Genomic DNA, 15,828 nt, shown 5'->3' on the forward strand with positions numbered 1-15,828 from the left:
CCTGCTGGCACTGGAAGGAGCTGGGCTCCCCAGGTGGGAGCCAGACGGAGGTGGAGATTACAGAAGCTGCAGATGGGGCTGGGGAGCTCTTGGCTGGCTCCTGGCACCTCTCCAAACACTCCTTCCAGGCCATGGGCAACAGCCCTTCAGGAGCCGGTGGACCAACATACGGCCCCTCGGGGTGTTCTTCCCGGGAGAGCTCACGCACACAGAGGAAGCCCCTGATAAAGCCCTGGGGGACAAACCATCACCCACACTTCTCGGGGAAAAAAGCCCACCGGCGTGTCGGTGAAAGGCTGCACCAGCGCCATCTGCTCACCTGCTCCCCAAGCTGGCAACGGAGCAGCCCAGGCCACCCTGATGTGCAGGGCCACCAGGAGGAACACTACGAGGAGGAGGCGTTGGGCAGGCGCCATGGCCTCTCTCCCTCTTGATATGGAGAGAAATGGCGGATCCCGGAAGCTGTGGGTGGTGGATCTGTGTCTGTCCCAGGCTGTACCCTGGCGTGGCTGGCTCCAGTCCTCGCTGGAGGGACGGAGCAGGGGGCTCGTGGGGCAGGGGGGCCATTGCGGTGTGCTCTGGGGCTGCAGGCCGCTGGGCTGCTCCTGCTGTCGGTGCAGGGTGGCCAGGGACTGGCTGCGGGGGCGTGGGGGGCCCACGGGAGGGTTGCCATTTGGCTGCTGATGTGACGGGCAGGAGCGGGCACTGGGGAAGAACCTGCTGACACACGGTCATCCTCCTGGGTGACACCGGCTCACCACGGGACAGCAATTACCTGGCATCGCCTCTGATTCTTCAGCAGAGACCGGCAGGGAGCCGCTGCTTCCTTCTGGAAACGCCACCTCCTGCGCAGCCTCTTGGTCCGTCTCTTGAGAAACAAAGTGGGACAGTTGGATCAGATGGGAGCGTTGCCCATCAGGGAGATGGCATCCTCAGGAGGCAATACTTCTCAAAGACCTCCATGGGGGTTGGAAAGAATGCCTGGGCTTTTGGGGCTCCTGCACCATGCCCTCCTGCCGTGCCCTGCAAGCCCCAGCAACGCTCACATCTGTCCCATCCCACCTACTGGTCTGCAGACGGGAAATGGAGGACAACCCCAAAAGCTGCCGCATCTGCATCTCCCCCCGACTTCCAGCACTAGGGAAGGGCAGCCAGCGTTGCCGGGGGGACCTCGCTCCCCCTGGCAGTGGCCCAGCGGGCGAGCAGAGCTGCGTGGGAGCTGAACACAAGTTCAGCACGTGCCAGGCCCTCCAACCTGCCCACCCACCTCTGCGCAAACAGCTCTGAGCCGCAATGGCCAAACTGGGGCAGCGGCTGCCCCTGGCACCCGGCCTGAGCCACAACTGGCAGCGGCGGCCCTGGACCATCTCTGGGGCTCGGCAGCGCCTGCAAGGCCTGAGACCCAGCGTGGCTGCAGCCAGGCTCTGATGGAGCCCTTCCCGCTCTGCAGGCTACAGCCCGGCCAGACGGGGACTGAAAACCTCTGGTGCCCGAGTCTCGCGGCTACCGCAGAGTGAAATACACCCACCGTGTCCTCTCTCCAGTTCCTTCACAATGTCCCTGAGGACTTCAGTTGGCTCCGGGGGCTTTAGTCCTCCTTCAGCTTGGTACTTTGCTCTCGGAGGACCTTAACAGAAAGCATCGGTTTGATTTCACACCACTAAAATAGAGAAAACCAGTGCACAGTCTGTGAGGTCGGCAGAGACAGACGACTCACCCCTGCGACGCCAGCCGGGCTGTAGCGCACGCTCCAGTCCAGGAGCTGGAAGAGCCTTCCCTACGGACACATCTGTCAAATAAACAGCCAGGAGAAGCCTCCGTCATCTCGTGGGATCTGCACTGGCAGAACCCAACCGCAGATGGGGTAAGGGGATCGGGTGAGGAGAGGGCACACGCCTGCAGGTCTCTGTCCTCACACCTGCAGCTCCCCAAGGGAGGAAAAAGCCGTGACGTACCCACGGGGGCCAGCAAAGAGCTTTGCAAGGCAAAGCGCCCCAGGGCACGTCACTGAGCCCGGCCCCTTCCCTCTCGGCTCTTCTCCGTGTGCGCACATCGGCCACGGAAGGAGCAACGGGCATTTCACAGGAAAAAAAGATGGAAAGGTAGATGCTCCTTCCTCCCACTGACTTAGCTGTGGGATTGCTCTCAGGCTGGAGGACAGCAAGGGGGCAAGAAGTCAGGAAGCCGTCGGCCCTGCGAGGGTCTTCAGGAAAATTGCACCGGGATAATCGCTTGCCGCAGTGTCAATGTTTCTGCTTGCAAGGAAAGGGACATGGAGAACTTGCCTGCAGGATGCCCTAAGGGCTCCAAAGCAACGTCCAGCTGAGAAGCAGAATAACCATTGCCACCATCCTCATCTAGAAGCAAGCACAGAGGAGAAATGTTTCCATTGCACGTTGGGACCCACTTCTGCCTTAGGGACCTGCTGGCACTGGAAGGAGCTGGGCTCCCCAGGTGGGAGCCAGACGGAGGTGGAGATTACAGAAGCTGCAGATGGGGCTGGGGAGCTCTTGGCTGGCTCCTGGCACCTCTCCAAACACTCCTTCCAGGCCATGGGCAACAGCCCTTCAGGAGCCGGTGGACCAACATACGGCCCCTCGGGGTGTTCTTCCCAGGAGAGCTCACGCACACAGAGGAAGCCCCTGATAAAGCCCTGGGGGACAAACCATCACCCACACTTCTCGGGGAGAAAAGCCCACCGGCGTGTCGGTGAAAGGCTGCACCAGCGCGATCTGCTCACCTGCTCCCCAAGCTGGCAACGGAGCAGCCCAGGCCACCCTGATGTGCAGGGCCACCAGGAGGAACACTACGAGGAGGAGGCGTTGGGCAGGATCCATGGCCTCTCTCCCTCTTGATATGGAGAGAAATGGCGGATCCTGGAAGCTGTGGGTGGTGGATCTGTGTCTGTCCCAGGCTGTACCCTGGTGTGGCTGGCTCCAGTCCTCGCTGGAGGGACGGAGCAGGGGGCTCGTGGGGCAGGGGTCCATTGCGGTGTGCTCTGGGGCTGCAGGCCGCTGGGCTGGTCCTGCTGTCGGTGCAGGGTGGCCAGGGACTGGCTGCGGGGGCGTGGGGGGCCCACGGGAGGGTTGCCATTTGGCTGCTGACGTGACGGGCAGGAGCGGGCACTGGGGAAGAACCTGCTGACACACGGTCATCCTCCTGGGTGACACCGGCTCACCACGGGACAGCAATTACCTGGCATCGCCTCTGATTCTTCAGCAGAGACCGGCAGGGAGCCGCTGCTTCCTTCTGGAAACGCCACCTCCTGCGCAGCCTCTTGGTCCGTCTCTTGAGAAAGAAAGTGGGACAGTTGGATCAGATGGGAGCGTTGCCCATCAGGGAGATGGCATCCTCAGGAGGCAATACTTCTCAAAGACCTCCATGGGGGTTGGAAAGAATGCCTGGGCTTTTGGGGCTCCTGCACCATGCCCTCCTGCCGTGCCCTGCAAGCCCCAGCAACGCTCACATCTGTCCCATCCCACCTACTGGTCTGCAGACGGGAAATGGAGGACAACCCCAAAAGCTGCCGCATCTGCATCTCCCCCCGACTTCCAGCACTAGGGAAGGGCAGCCAGCGTTGCCGGGGACCTCGCTCCCCCTGGCAGTGGCCCAGCGGGCGAGCAGAGCTGCGTGGGAGCTGAACACAAGTTCAGCACGTGCCAGGCCCTCCAACCTGCCCACCCACCTCTGCGCAAACAGCTCTGAGCCGCAATGGCCAAACTGGGGCAGCGGCTGCCCCTGGCACCCGGCCTGAGCCACAACTGGCAGCGGCGGCCCTGGACCATCTCTGGGGCTCGGCAGCGCCTGCAAGGCCTGAGACCCAGCGTGGCTGCAGCCAGGCTCTGATGGAGCCCTTCCCGCTCTGCAGGCTACAGCCCGGCCAGACGGGGACTGAAAACCTCTGGTGCCCGAGTCTCGCGGCTACCGCAGAGTGAAATACACCCACCGTGTCCTCTCTCCAGTTCCTTCACAATGTCCCTGAGGACTTCAGTTGGCTCCGGGGGCTTTAGTCCTCCTTCAGCTTGGTACTTTGCTCTCGGAGGACCTTAACAGAAAGCATCGGTTTGATTTCACACCACTAAAATAGAGAAAACCAGTGCACAGTCTGTGAGGTCGGCAGAGACAGACGACTCACCCCTGCGACGCCAGCCGGGCTGTAGCGCACGCTCCAGTCCAGGAGCTGGAAGAGCCTTCCCTACGGACACATCTGTCAAATAAACAGCCAGGAGAAGCCTCCGTCATCTCGTGGGATCTGCACTGGCAGAACCCAACCGCAGATGGGGTAAGGGGATCGGGTGAGGAGAGGGCACACGCCTGCAGGTCTCTGTCCTCACACCTGCAGCTCCCCAAGGGAGGAAAAAGCCGTGACGTACCCACGGGGGCCAGCAAAGAGCTTTGCAAGGCAAAGCGCCCCAGGGCACATCACTGAGCCCGGCCCCTTCCCTCTCGGCTCTTCTCCGTGTGCGCACATCGGCCACGGAAGGAGCAACGGGCATTTCACAGGAAAAAAAGATGGAAAGGTAGATGCTCCTTCCTCCCACTGACTTAGCTGTGGGATTGCTCTCAGGCTGGAGGACAGCAAGGGGGCAAGAAGTCAGGAAGCCGTCGGCCCTGCGAGGGTCTTCAGGAAAATTGCACCGGGATAATCGCTTGCCGCAGTGTCAACGTTTCTGCTTGCAAGGAAAGGGACATGGAGAACTTGCCTGCAGGATGCCCTAAGGGCTCCAAAGCAACGTCCAGCTGAGAAGCAGAATAACCATTGCCACCATCCTCATCTAGAAGCAAGCACAGAGGAGAAATATTTCCATTGCACGTTGGGACCCACTTCTGCCTTAGGGACCTGCTGGCACTGGAAGGAGCTGGGCTCCCCAGGTGGGAGCCAGACGGAGGTGGAGATTACAGAAGCTGCAGATGGGGCTGGGGAGCTCTTGGCTGGCTCCTGGCACCTCTCCAAACACTCCTTCCAGGCCATGGGCAACAGCCCTTCAGGAGCCGGTGGACCAACATACGGCCTCTCGGGGTGTTCTTCCCGGGAGAGCTCACGCACACAGAGGAAGCCCCTGATAAAGCCCTGGGGGACAAACCATCACCCACACTTCTCGGGGAAAAAAGCCCACCGGCGTGTCGGTGAAAGGCTGCACTAGCGCCATCTGCTCACCTGCTCCCCAAGCTGGCAACGGAGCAGCCCAGGCCACCCTGATGTGCAGGGCCACCAGGAGGAACACTACGAGGTGGAAGCGTTGGGCAGGATCCATGGCCCTCTGCACTCCGATCGTGCTGCTGCACTGGGGACCGTGGGCGCAGCGCTCAGTACTTAGGGCTGGCGTGGCACCGCGGGGCTCTGTGACCTCACAGCCGAGACGTGATCTCACAGCCGGGCCGAGGCTGCGTGGGGACGGCTCTCAGTGCACTCATGGAGAGCTGCTGGAGCTCGGCTGGGGGAGCTGCCCTCCCGGGGAGTGGAGCACGTCCCATCGGGCAGCTCCGTCCAAGGGCAGGGACACAGCCCCAGCCGGCGCTGAGCCCGCAGCTCTGCCCTTTTTTGAGGGCATTGAGGCAGCGAGGAGCTCACAGTGCCCCGGCACAACAGGAAAACACAGCCAAGGGATTTCCGACCTCCTCGGGTGCTGCCGTCATGAGGTTGAAGAGTGAGTGATTTCAGTCTGGAGACAAGTGCAAGATCCCCTCCTGTAGGCAGCTCCGCGAATGGAGCCCACTCTTCTGCCTTGGGGGAGCCCAGGGCTAAGGAGTCACTTTTGCTTTATGGGAAGGAAGGACAAAGCCTTTTCTTTTCCATTTCTTCTTCATGTGAAATTGAAGGGCCTACTTTCTGTCAGGGTCCTCAAAGAGCAAAGTCAATCAATAAAACAGAAAAAACCGTTCTCTTCAAGCATTTGACATGCAAAAGGAAACCTTGAGAGAGCACGCGTTGGCTGTATGCTTCCTGACGAACCTAGTGGCCTTCTAGGATGGAGTGACTCCATCAGGGGACAAGGGCAGAGCTGGGGATGTCATCTCTCTGGACTTCTGTAAGGCCTTTGACACAGTTGCCAACAATATCCTTCTCTCTAAGCCAGAGATGATTTGATAGGTGGACTCTTTGGTGGATGAGGAACTGGTTGGATGGCTGCATCCAGAAGCTATTGGTCAACGGCTCAATGTCTGCATGGGGGCCAGTGATGAGCGGTGTCCCTCAGGGTTCTGTATTGGGACAGTGGGATCGAGTGCACCCTCAGCAAGCTTGCGGACAACACTCACGGTTCTCGGGGGGAAACACCCACCGGCCCGTTGGTGAAAGGCTGCACCAGCGCCATCTGCTCACCTGCTCCCCAAGCTGGCAACGGAGCAGCCCAGGCCACCCTGCTGTGCGGGGTCACCAGGAGGAAGACAACGAGGAGGAGGCGTTGGGCAGGCGCCATGGCCTCTCTCCCTCTTGATTTGGAGAGATCTTGCGGATCCCGGAAGCTGTGGGTGGTGGATCTGTCTCTGTCCCAGGCTGTACCCTGGCGTGGCTGGCTCCAGTCCTCACTGGAGGGACGGAGCAGGGGGCTGGTGGGGCGCGGGGGCCGTTGCGGTGTGCTCTGGGGCTGCAGGCCGCTGGGCTGGTCCTGCTGTCGGCGCGGGGTGGCCGGGGATGGGCTGCGGGGGCGCGGGGACCCACAGGAGGGTGGCCGTGCTGGTGTTTCAGGCCGCAGTGGCGGTTGCTGGTGCTGGGTCCATCTCCACAGGGCGCCGGGGCAGCTGGTCCAGCCTTCTGGGCACAAGGGGCGTCTCCCGGTTCCCAGGTGGGCTCCTGAAGCTGCCGAGGAGGATCTCTGGAGACAGGGGGCTGCTGAGGCCTCAGCTGCAGATGGGACACGGGGACACTCCTCCACAGCACGGCCCAGCGCTGGCAAGGCTCACCACCGCGGGCTGAGCTGCTGGCACCGCTTGGCCCAGGTGGACACCTGCACCTCCTGGCACCACCGAGCAGGGCCATTCCTGTGGGCAGGGTCACCGGTCAGAAGCGGGCGCTGGTGCGAGTGTGGCTTTCTAGGGCTGTCTCATGCCCTGCTCTGTCTCCTCCTGACCGTGCTTGGCCTGTGCCCGTCCTCCTGGGGGCTGCTCTTGTCCAGGCCGAGTCCCCGTTCTGCTTTGGTCCCTGGCACAGAGGCAGGCTGGGTCTTTTCTCTTACATGGACCTTAGCTGAGGCTCTTGCCTGGTTTTTATCCCGTGGGGTGTGCGGGGTGGGACACGGGGATGCTCCTCCACAGCACAGCCCGGCGCTCGGGACACAAGGTGGGAGCCAGACGTTGGTGGAGGCTGCAGAAGCTGCTGAGGGGCCTGGTGAGCTCTTGGCTGGCTCCTGGCAGCTCTCCAGACACTCTTTCCAGGCTATGGGCAACAGCCCTTGAGGAAATGGTGGACCAACGTACGGCCCCTCGGGGTTTTCTTACCAGGAGAGGTCCATGCGCGCAGAGGACGCCCTCGCTACAGCCCTGCGGGGAAAACCATCACCCACGGTTCTCGGGGAGAAGCTTTAAAACCCTCTCCCCCTCCATACTTTGACACCTTGCTGGGAATAGGAGCTGCCGTCGGAGCCAAGGCCTCAGAACTAACAACAGGCCCAGCCTCCCTTGAGCCTCAAAAGCCACGTGCTCGCTGTTGTAGCCCTCAAAAGCTGCCTTCTCTGTACTAACGAACGGCCTTGCTTGTCAGCGTGTGCTTGGCTTCGGTGTTCTGGGAATAGTGGCCACAGCCATAGCACCACGTCTGCCCGGCTTTTAAATCCCTCCAGGGATGGCCATTCCACCACTGCCCTGGGCAGCCTCTTCCAATGTTTGATAACCCTTTCCGTGAAGAAATGTTTCCTAATAGCCATCCTAAACCTCCCCTGGCGCAACGTGAGGCCCTTTCCTCTTGTCCCGTTGCCTGTTCCTTGGGAGAAGAGACCGACCCCCCCTGGCTACCCCCTCCTTTCAGGGGGTTGCAGAGAGCGAGAAGGTCTCCCCTCGGCCTCCTTTTCTCCAGGCTGAACACCCCCAGCTCCCTCAGCCGCTCCTCACAGGACTTGTGCTCCAGACCCCTCACCGGCTCCGTTGCCCTTCTCTGGACACGCTCCAGCACCTCAGCGTCTTCCCTGTGGTGAGGGGCCCAAAACTGGACACAGCCCTCGAGGTGGGGCCTCTCACCAGTGCCCAGCACAGGGGGACCATCACTTCCCTAATCCTACTGGCCACACTGTTCCTGACACAGGCCAGGATGATGCTGGCCTTCTTGGCCACCTGGGCACACTGCTGGCTCATATTCAGCCGCTGTCGACCAACGCCCCCAAGGCCTTTTCGCTCAGCACGCTCTGCCCTAAGCCTGTAACGCTGCATGGGGTTCTGGTGACCCAAGTGCAGCACCCGGCACTTGGCCTTGCTGAACCTCACACCATTGGCCTCGGCCCATCCATCCAGCCTGTGCAGATCCCTCTGTAGAGCCTTCCGACCCTCCAGCAGATCAACACTGCTGCCCAACTTGGTATCCTCTGCAAACTTACTGAGGGTGCACGCGATCCCCTCGTCCAGGTCATTGATCACAGAATCGTAGAATGTGCTGGGTTGGAAGGCACCTTAAAAGTCATCTAGTCCAACCCCCCAAAAATCTCGATAAAGATATTAAACAGAAGCGGCCCCAATACCGAGCCCTGGGGAACACCACTTGTGACCGGCTGCCAACTGGCTTGAACTCCATTCCCCACCACTCTTTGGGCCCAGCCATCCAGACAGTGTTTCACCCAAGCCAGGAGCAGCCAGCTTCTCCAGGAGAATGCTGCAGGAAACAGTGTCAAAGGCTTTACTGATGGCCAGGGAAACAACATCCACAGCCTTTCCCTCATCCACTCAGCGAGTCACCTTGTCATAGAAGGAGATCAGGTTTGTCAAGCAGGACCTGCCTTTCATGAACCCATGCTGACTGAGCCTGAACACCTGGTCCTGCATGTGCCATGTGATGGCACTCAAGATGATCTTCTCCATGACCTTCCCAGGCACCAAGGTCAGACTGACAGGCCTGTAGTTCCCTGGATCCTCCTTCCCGCCCTTCTCGTGGATGGGCCTCACATTTGCTAGATGCCAGTCAACTGGGACCTCCCCGTTTTCTTTGCCAGGACTGCTGGTCAATGATGGAAAGTGGCTCGGTGAGCACCTCCACCAGCTCCCTCACACCCTCGGGTGCATCCCATCTGGCCCCATAGACTTGTTTGTCTTAGTGGCGTAGCAGGTCCCTCACCATTTCCCCTTGGATTATGGGGGCTCCATTCTGCTCCCCATCCCCGTCTTCTACCTCAGGGGGCTGGGTACTCAGGGAACAGCTGGTCCTACGGCTAAAGACTGAGGCAAAGAAGGCACGAAGTACCTCAGCCTTTTCCTCATCCTTGGTCACCATGTTTCCCCTCCCCTCCCCATCTAATAAAGGATGGAGATTCTCCTTCGTTCTCCTTTTATTGCTAATGTCTTTATAGAAACATTTTGATTGTCCTTAACGGCAGAGGACAGATTAAGTTCTCGTTGGGCTTTGGCCCTTCTCATTTGGCCCCAAGATCACTCGTAGCATCTTTGTGGTCCTCATGAGTGGCCTCCCTTTCTACCAAAGGCCACAAACTCTCCTTTTTCCCCTGAGTTGCAGCCAGAGCTCTCAGTTCAGCCAGGCCGGTCTTCCTCCCCGACAGCTCGTTTTTCGGCACATGGGGACGGCCTGCTCCACCGCCTTGAAGACTTCCTTCCTGAAGTTCGTCCAGCCTTCCTGGACTCCTTTGCCCTTCAGGACTGCCTCCCAAGGGGCTCTCTCAACCAGGCGCCTGAAAAGATCAAAGTCCGCCCTCCAGAAGTCCAAGGTGGCAGTTCTGCCGACCCCTGGCCTGGCTACTCCAGGCATCAGTGATGTCTATCGTTTCATGATGGCGATGCCCAAGACGACCTGCAGCCCTCATATCCCCCAGAGGTCCTTCTCTGTTCACAAACAACAGGTCCGGCAGGTCGCCTTCCCGAGTTGGCGCCCTCACGCTGAATGCTCCAGCCAGCCTTTCACCACGCTGCTGGAGCAGTGGGATGGGCTGGTCACCGCTTTGTTGCTCCCAGGGCAGTAAAAGCCTGGCCCAGGGAGCGTCTTAACAGGAGCCTCAGCACCCAGGTGTGGAGATACTTTGCAGCACCCCCAACTGGTGATGGCCTGTTCCCGTAGCCCATGGACCCTCACCAGTCTGCGTGAGTGGCCAGGTCGGGCTGCCGTCACCACCTGCCACAGCAAGCGTCGGTCAAGTTGGTGTCGCTGTCGGTGTCTGGCTGCGGCCATGGGCTCCCCCAGCCCCTGGGAACCCACCGCTGGTTGGAGGAGCCCCGTGCCTGGCTCCTGCCTGCCAACACAGTGGCCATGCATGGCTGCGCCTGGGAGTGGAGCTCAGCCAGTGCTGGTGCCTCGCCGGGTTTGCTCTTGGTACCACCCAGACACTTGTGTGGCTGCTCTGTCCCTCTATTTCTGGAAAAACTGCCCATCCAGCGAGATGGCGGAGGGGGATCTGTCACCGCCCCAAGCCCCACCCTGGTGTGGCTGGCTCCAGTCCTCGCTGGTGGGACGGAGCAGGGGGCTCATGGGGCGTGGGGGCCGTTGCGGTGAGCTCTGGGGCTGCAGGCCGCTGGGCTGGTCCTGCTGTCGGCGCGGGGTGGCCGGAGACGGGCTGCGGGGGCGTGGGGGCCCACGGGAGGGTGGCCGTGCTGGTGTTTCTGGCCGCGGCGGCGGTTGCTGGCGCCGGGTCGATCGCTGCGGGCTGCCGGGGCGGCTGGTCCAGCCTTCTGGGCGCGAGGGGCGTCCGCCGGTTCCCAGGTGGGCTCTTGAAGCTGCCGAGGAGGATCTGTGGGGAGAGGAGGTTGCTGAGGCCTCAGCTGCAGATGGGACACGGGGACGCTCCTCCACGGCACGGCACGGCACGGCACGGCACGGCACGGCACGGCCCAGCGCTGGCTTCGTGGCTACAAGCAGCCATCGAAGGAAGCAGTGTGGGGAAAAATCGACGACTCACTGCATTTTCTTTCTCCGCCGCTTGATGATGACACAGCAGAGCAGTATTGTCAACGGCACGGAAACCACAACTGCTGCTGTGTCTACCATACAGCGCCTTCGCACGTCTTGGGGACAGATGACGCTTGCGGTGCTCTGCATCCTGTCAACATTTGGGATTGCCTGGCCGCCCCTATCTGGAGGAGCAATTCGGAACGTTAGTCCATCCTGCGCACCCCTGGTGAGCTTGCGGCACGTTGGATATGGCCGGAGGGTCTCTGTGTCCCCAGTGCCGGCGCCTGGAGGCACACTCCCACCCTTTGGGACAGGGTGTCCCACCAAACAACACTCAGGAGAGCGTGGCGGGGAGCGCAGCTGCTTGACCAGTCGCTCCTTCGAGGGACACGGACAAAAGCCATCCCTGCAGCAGGCAGTGACACCCGCAACTCTCCCTCCCCGCGGACACGCTCCCACACCCCGAGGGCACGGAGTCAGGCCCTCTCAGGAGACGCTCGAGCCTTGCTCTCCCCTGCTGCCTCTTCTCCAGCATGGGCGCCGCCTGCAGCCGCTCCCAGGTTTCAGGACATGTCTCCCACTTAGGGACCCAGCCAGTCTGCTCAGTACCTGAGTCTGATCGATAAAATTCATACACGCTGCTGTGGTGGTGCTCTGCGGGCTTTGACAGCGCTGCCAAAAAGCAGAGAGGACAGGTAAAGGCTCAGCACGGCTCAGGCACAGAGGATGCAGGAGGACGGGGAGGTTCCCTCAAAGCCCCTGCCCAGGCTGGGAGTCAGGGCATCGCTGGGGCCCTCAGCTGACGGGAGGCATCCCGCCCTGAGCTGCTCCTCCGCCTTGGGCCTCCAGGGACTCCCGGACAGCTCTGGGATGCAGCTACAGCGGGAGGGACCTTTGTGCGAGAGTCACATTGCCCATCATCTGCAGAATGCGGTTCACATGCCTGGATCCCCAAAACACTTTCAGCTTTGGCTGCTGACGTGACGGGCAGGAGCGGGCACTGGGGAAGAACCTGCTGACACACGGTCATCCTCATGGGTGACACCGGCTCACCACGGGACAGCAATTACCTGGCATCGCCTCTGATTCTTCAGCAGAGACCGGCAGGGAGCCGCTGCTTCCTTCTGGAAACGCCACCTCCTGCGCAGCCTCTTGGTCCGTCTCTTGAGAAAGAAAGTGGGACAGTTGGATCAGATGGGAGCGTTGCCCATCAGGGAGATGGCATCTTCAGGAGACAATACTTCTCAAAGACATCCATGAGGGTTGGAAAGAATGCCTGGGCTGGGGGAAAAACCGTCACCCACACTTCTCGGGGAGAAAAGCCCACCAGCCCGTTGTTGAAAGGCTGCACCAGCGCCATCTGCTCACCTGCTCCCCAAGCTGGCAACGGAGCAGCTCAGGCCACCCTGATGTGCGGGGCCACCAGGAGGAAAACAACGAGGAGGAGGCGTTGGGCAGGCGCCATGGCCTCTCTCCCTCTTGATATGGAGAGAAATGGCGGATCCCGGAAGCTGTGGGTGGTGGATCTGTGTCTGTCCCAGGCTGTACCCTTGCGTGGCTGGCTCCAGTCCTCGCTGGAGGGACGGAGCAGGGGGCTCGTGGGGCAGGGGGGCCATTGCGGTGTGCTCTGGGGCTGCAGGCCGCTGGGCTGGTCCTGCTGTCGGTGCAGGGTGGCCAGGGACTGGCTGCGGGGGCGTGGGGGGCCCACGGGAGGGTTGCCATTTGGCTGCTGACGTGACGGGCAGGAGCGGGCACCGGGGAAGAACCTGCTGACACACGGTCATCCTCCTGGGTGACACCGGCTCACCACGGGACAGCAATTACCTGGCATCGCTTCTGATTCTTCAGCAGAGACCGGCAGGGAGCCGCTGCTTCCTTCCGGAAATGCCACCTCCTGCGCAGCCTCTTGGTCCGTCTCTTGAGAAAGAAAGTGGGACAGTTGGATCAGATGGGAGCGTTGCCCATCAGGGAGATGGCATCCTCAGGAGGCAATACTTCTCAAAGACCTCCATGGGGGTTGTAAAGAATGCCTGGGCTGGGGGAAAAACCATCACCCACACTTCTCGGGGAGAAAAGCCCACCAGCCCGTTGTTGAAAGGCTGCACCAGCGCCATCTGCTCACCTGCTCCCCAAGCTGGCAACGGAGCAGCTCAGGCCACCCTGATGTGCGGGGCCACCAGGAGGAAAACAACGAGGAGGAGGCGTTGGGCAGGCGCCATGGCCTCTCTCCCTCTTGATATGGAGAGAAATGGCGGATCCCGGAAGCTGTGGGTGGTGGATCTGTGTCTGTCCCAGGCTGTACCCTGGCGTGGCTGGCTCCAGTCCTCGCTGGAGGGACGGAGCAGGGGGCTCGTGGGGCAGGGGGGCATTGCGGTGTGCTGTGGGGCTGCAGGCCGCTGGGCTGGTCCTGCTGTCGGTGCAGGGTGGCCAGGGACTGGCTGCGGGGGCGTGGGGGGCCCAGGGGAGGGTTGCCATTTGGCTGCTGACGTGACGGGCAGGAGCGGGCACTGGGGAAGAACCTGCTGACACACGGTCATCCTCCTGGGTGACACCGGCTCACCACGGGACAGCAATTACCTGGCATCGCCTCTGATTCTTCAGCAGAGACCGGCAGGGAGCCGCTGCTTCCTTCTGGAAACGCCACCTCCTGCGCAGCCTCTTGGTCCGTCTCTTGAGAAAGAAAGTGGGACAGTTGGATCAGATGGGAGCGTTGCCCATCAGGGAGATGGCATCCTCAGGAGGCAATACTTCTCAAAGACCTCCATGGGGGTTGTAAAGAATGCCTGGGCTTTTGGGGCTCCTGCACCATGCCCTCCTGCCGTGCCCTGCAAGCCCCAGCAACGCTCACATCTGTCCCATCCCACCTACTGGTCTGCAGACGGGAAATGGAGGAAAACCCCAAAAGCTGCCGCATCTGCATCTCCCCCCGACTTCCAGCACTAGGGAAGGGCAGCCAGCCTTGCCGGGGACCTCGCTCCCCCTGGCAGTGGCCCAGCGGGCGAGCAGAGCTGCGTGGGAGCTGAACACAAGTTCAGCACGTGCCAGGCCCTCCAACCTGCCCACCCACCTCTGCGCAAACAGCTCTGAGCCGCAATGGCCAAACTGGGGCAGCGGCTGCCCCTGGCACCCGGCCTGAGCCACAACTGGCAGCGGCGGCCCTGGACCATCTCTGGGGCTCGGCAGCGCCTGCAAGGCCTGAGACCCAGCGTGGCTGCAGCCAGGCTCTGATGGAGCCCTTCCCGCTCTGCAGGCTACAGCCCCGCCAGACGGGGACTGAAAACCTCTGGTGCCCGAGTCTCGTGGCTACCGCAGAGTGAAATACACCCACCGTGTCCTCTCTCCAGTTCCTTCACAATGTCCCTGAGGACTTCATTTGGCTCCGGGGGCTTTTGTCCTCCTTCAGCTTGGTACTTTGCTCTCGGAGGACCTTAACAGAAAGCATCGGTTTGATTTCACACCACTAAAATAGAGAAAACCAGTGCACAGTCTGTGAGGTCGGCAGAGACAGACGACTCACCCCTGCGACGCCAGCCGGGCTGTAGCGCACGCTCCAGTCCAGGAGCTGGAAGAGCCTTCCCTACGGACACATCTGTCAAATAAACAGCCAGGAGAAGCCTCCGTCATCTCGTGGGATCTGCACTGGCAGAACCCAACCGCAGATGGGGTAAGGGGATCGGGTGAGGAGAGGGCACACGCCTGCAGGTCTCTGTCCTCACACCTGCAGCTCCCCAAGGGAGGAAAAAGCCGTGACGTACCCACGGGGGCCAGCAAAGAGCTTTGCAAGGCAAAGCGCCCCAGGGCACATCACTGAGCCCGGCCCCTTCCCTCTCGGCTCTTCTCCGTGTGCGCACATCGGCCACGGAAGGAGCAACGGGCATTTCACAGGAAAAAAAGATGGAAAGGTAGATGCTCCTTCCTCCCACTGACTTAGCTGTGGGATTGCTCTCAGGCTGGAGGACAGCAAGGGGGCAAGCAGTCAGGAAGCCGTCGGCCCTGCGAGGGTCTTCAGGAAAATTGCACCGGGATAATCGCTTGCCGCAGTGTCAATGTTTCTGCTTGCAAGGAAAGGGACATGGAGAACTTGCCTGCAGGATGCCCTAAGGGCTCCAAAGCAACGTCCAGCTGAGAAGCAGAATAACCATTGCCACCATCCTCATCTAGAAGCAAGCACAGAGGAGAAATGTTTCCATTGCACGTTGGGACCCACTTCTGCCTTAGGGACCTGCTGGCACTGGAAGGAGCTGGGCTCCCCAGGTGGGAGCCAGACGGAGGTGGAGATTACAGAAGCTGCAGATGGGGCTGGGGAGCTCTTGGCTGGCTCCTGGCACCTCTCCAAACACTCCTTCCAGGCCATGGGCAACAGCCCTTCAGGAGCCGGTGGACCAACATACGGCCCCTCGGGGTGTTCTTCCCGGGAGAGCTCACGCACACAGAGGAAGCCCCTGATAAAGCCCTGGGGGACAAACCATCACCCACACTTCTCGGGGAAAAAAGCCCACCGGCGTGTCGGTGAAAGGCTGCACCAGCGCCATCTGCTCACCTGCTCCCCAAGCTGGCAACGGAGCAGCCCAGGCCACCCTGATGTGCAGGGCCACCAGGAGGAACACTACGAGGAGGAGGCGTTGGGCAGGATCCATGGCCCTCTGCACTCCGATCGTGCTACTGCACTGGGGACCGTGGGCGCAGCGCTCAGTACTTAGGGCTGGCGCGGCACCGCGGGGCTCTGTGACCTCACAGCCGAGACGTGATCTCACAGCCGGGCCGAGGCTGCGTGGGGACGGCTCTCAGTGCAC

This window comes from Chroicocephalus ridibundus, chromosome 10, assembly GCF_963924245.1.
Source record: "Chroicocephalus ridibundus chromosome 10, bChrRid1.1, whole genome shotgun sequence".
Taxonomy (NCBI): Eukaryota; Metazoa; Chordata; class Aves; order Charadriiformes; family Laridae; genus Chroicocephalus; species Chroicocephalus ridibundus.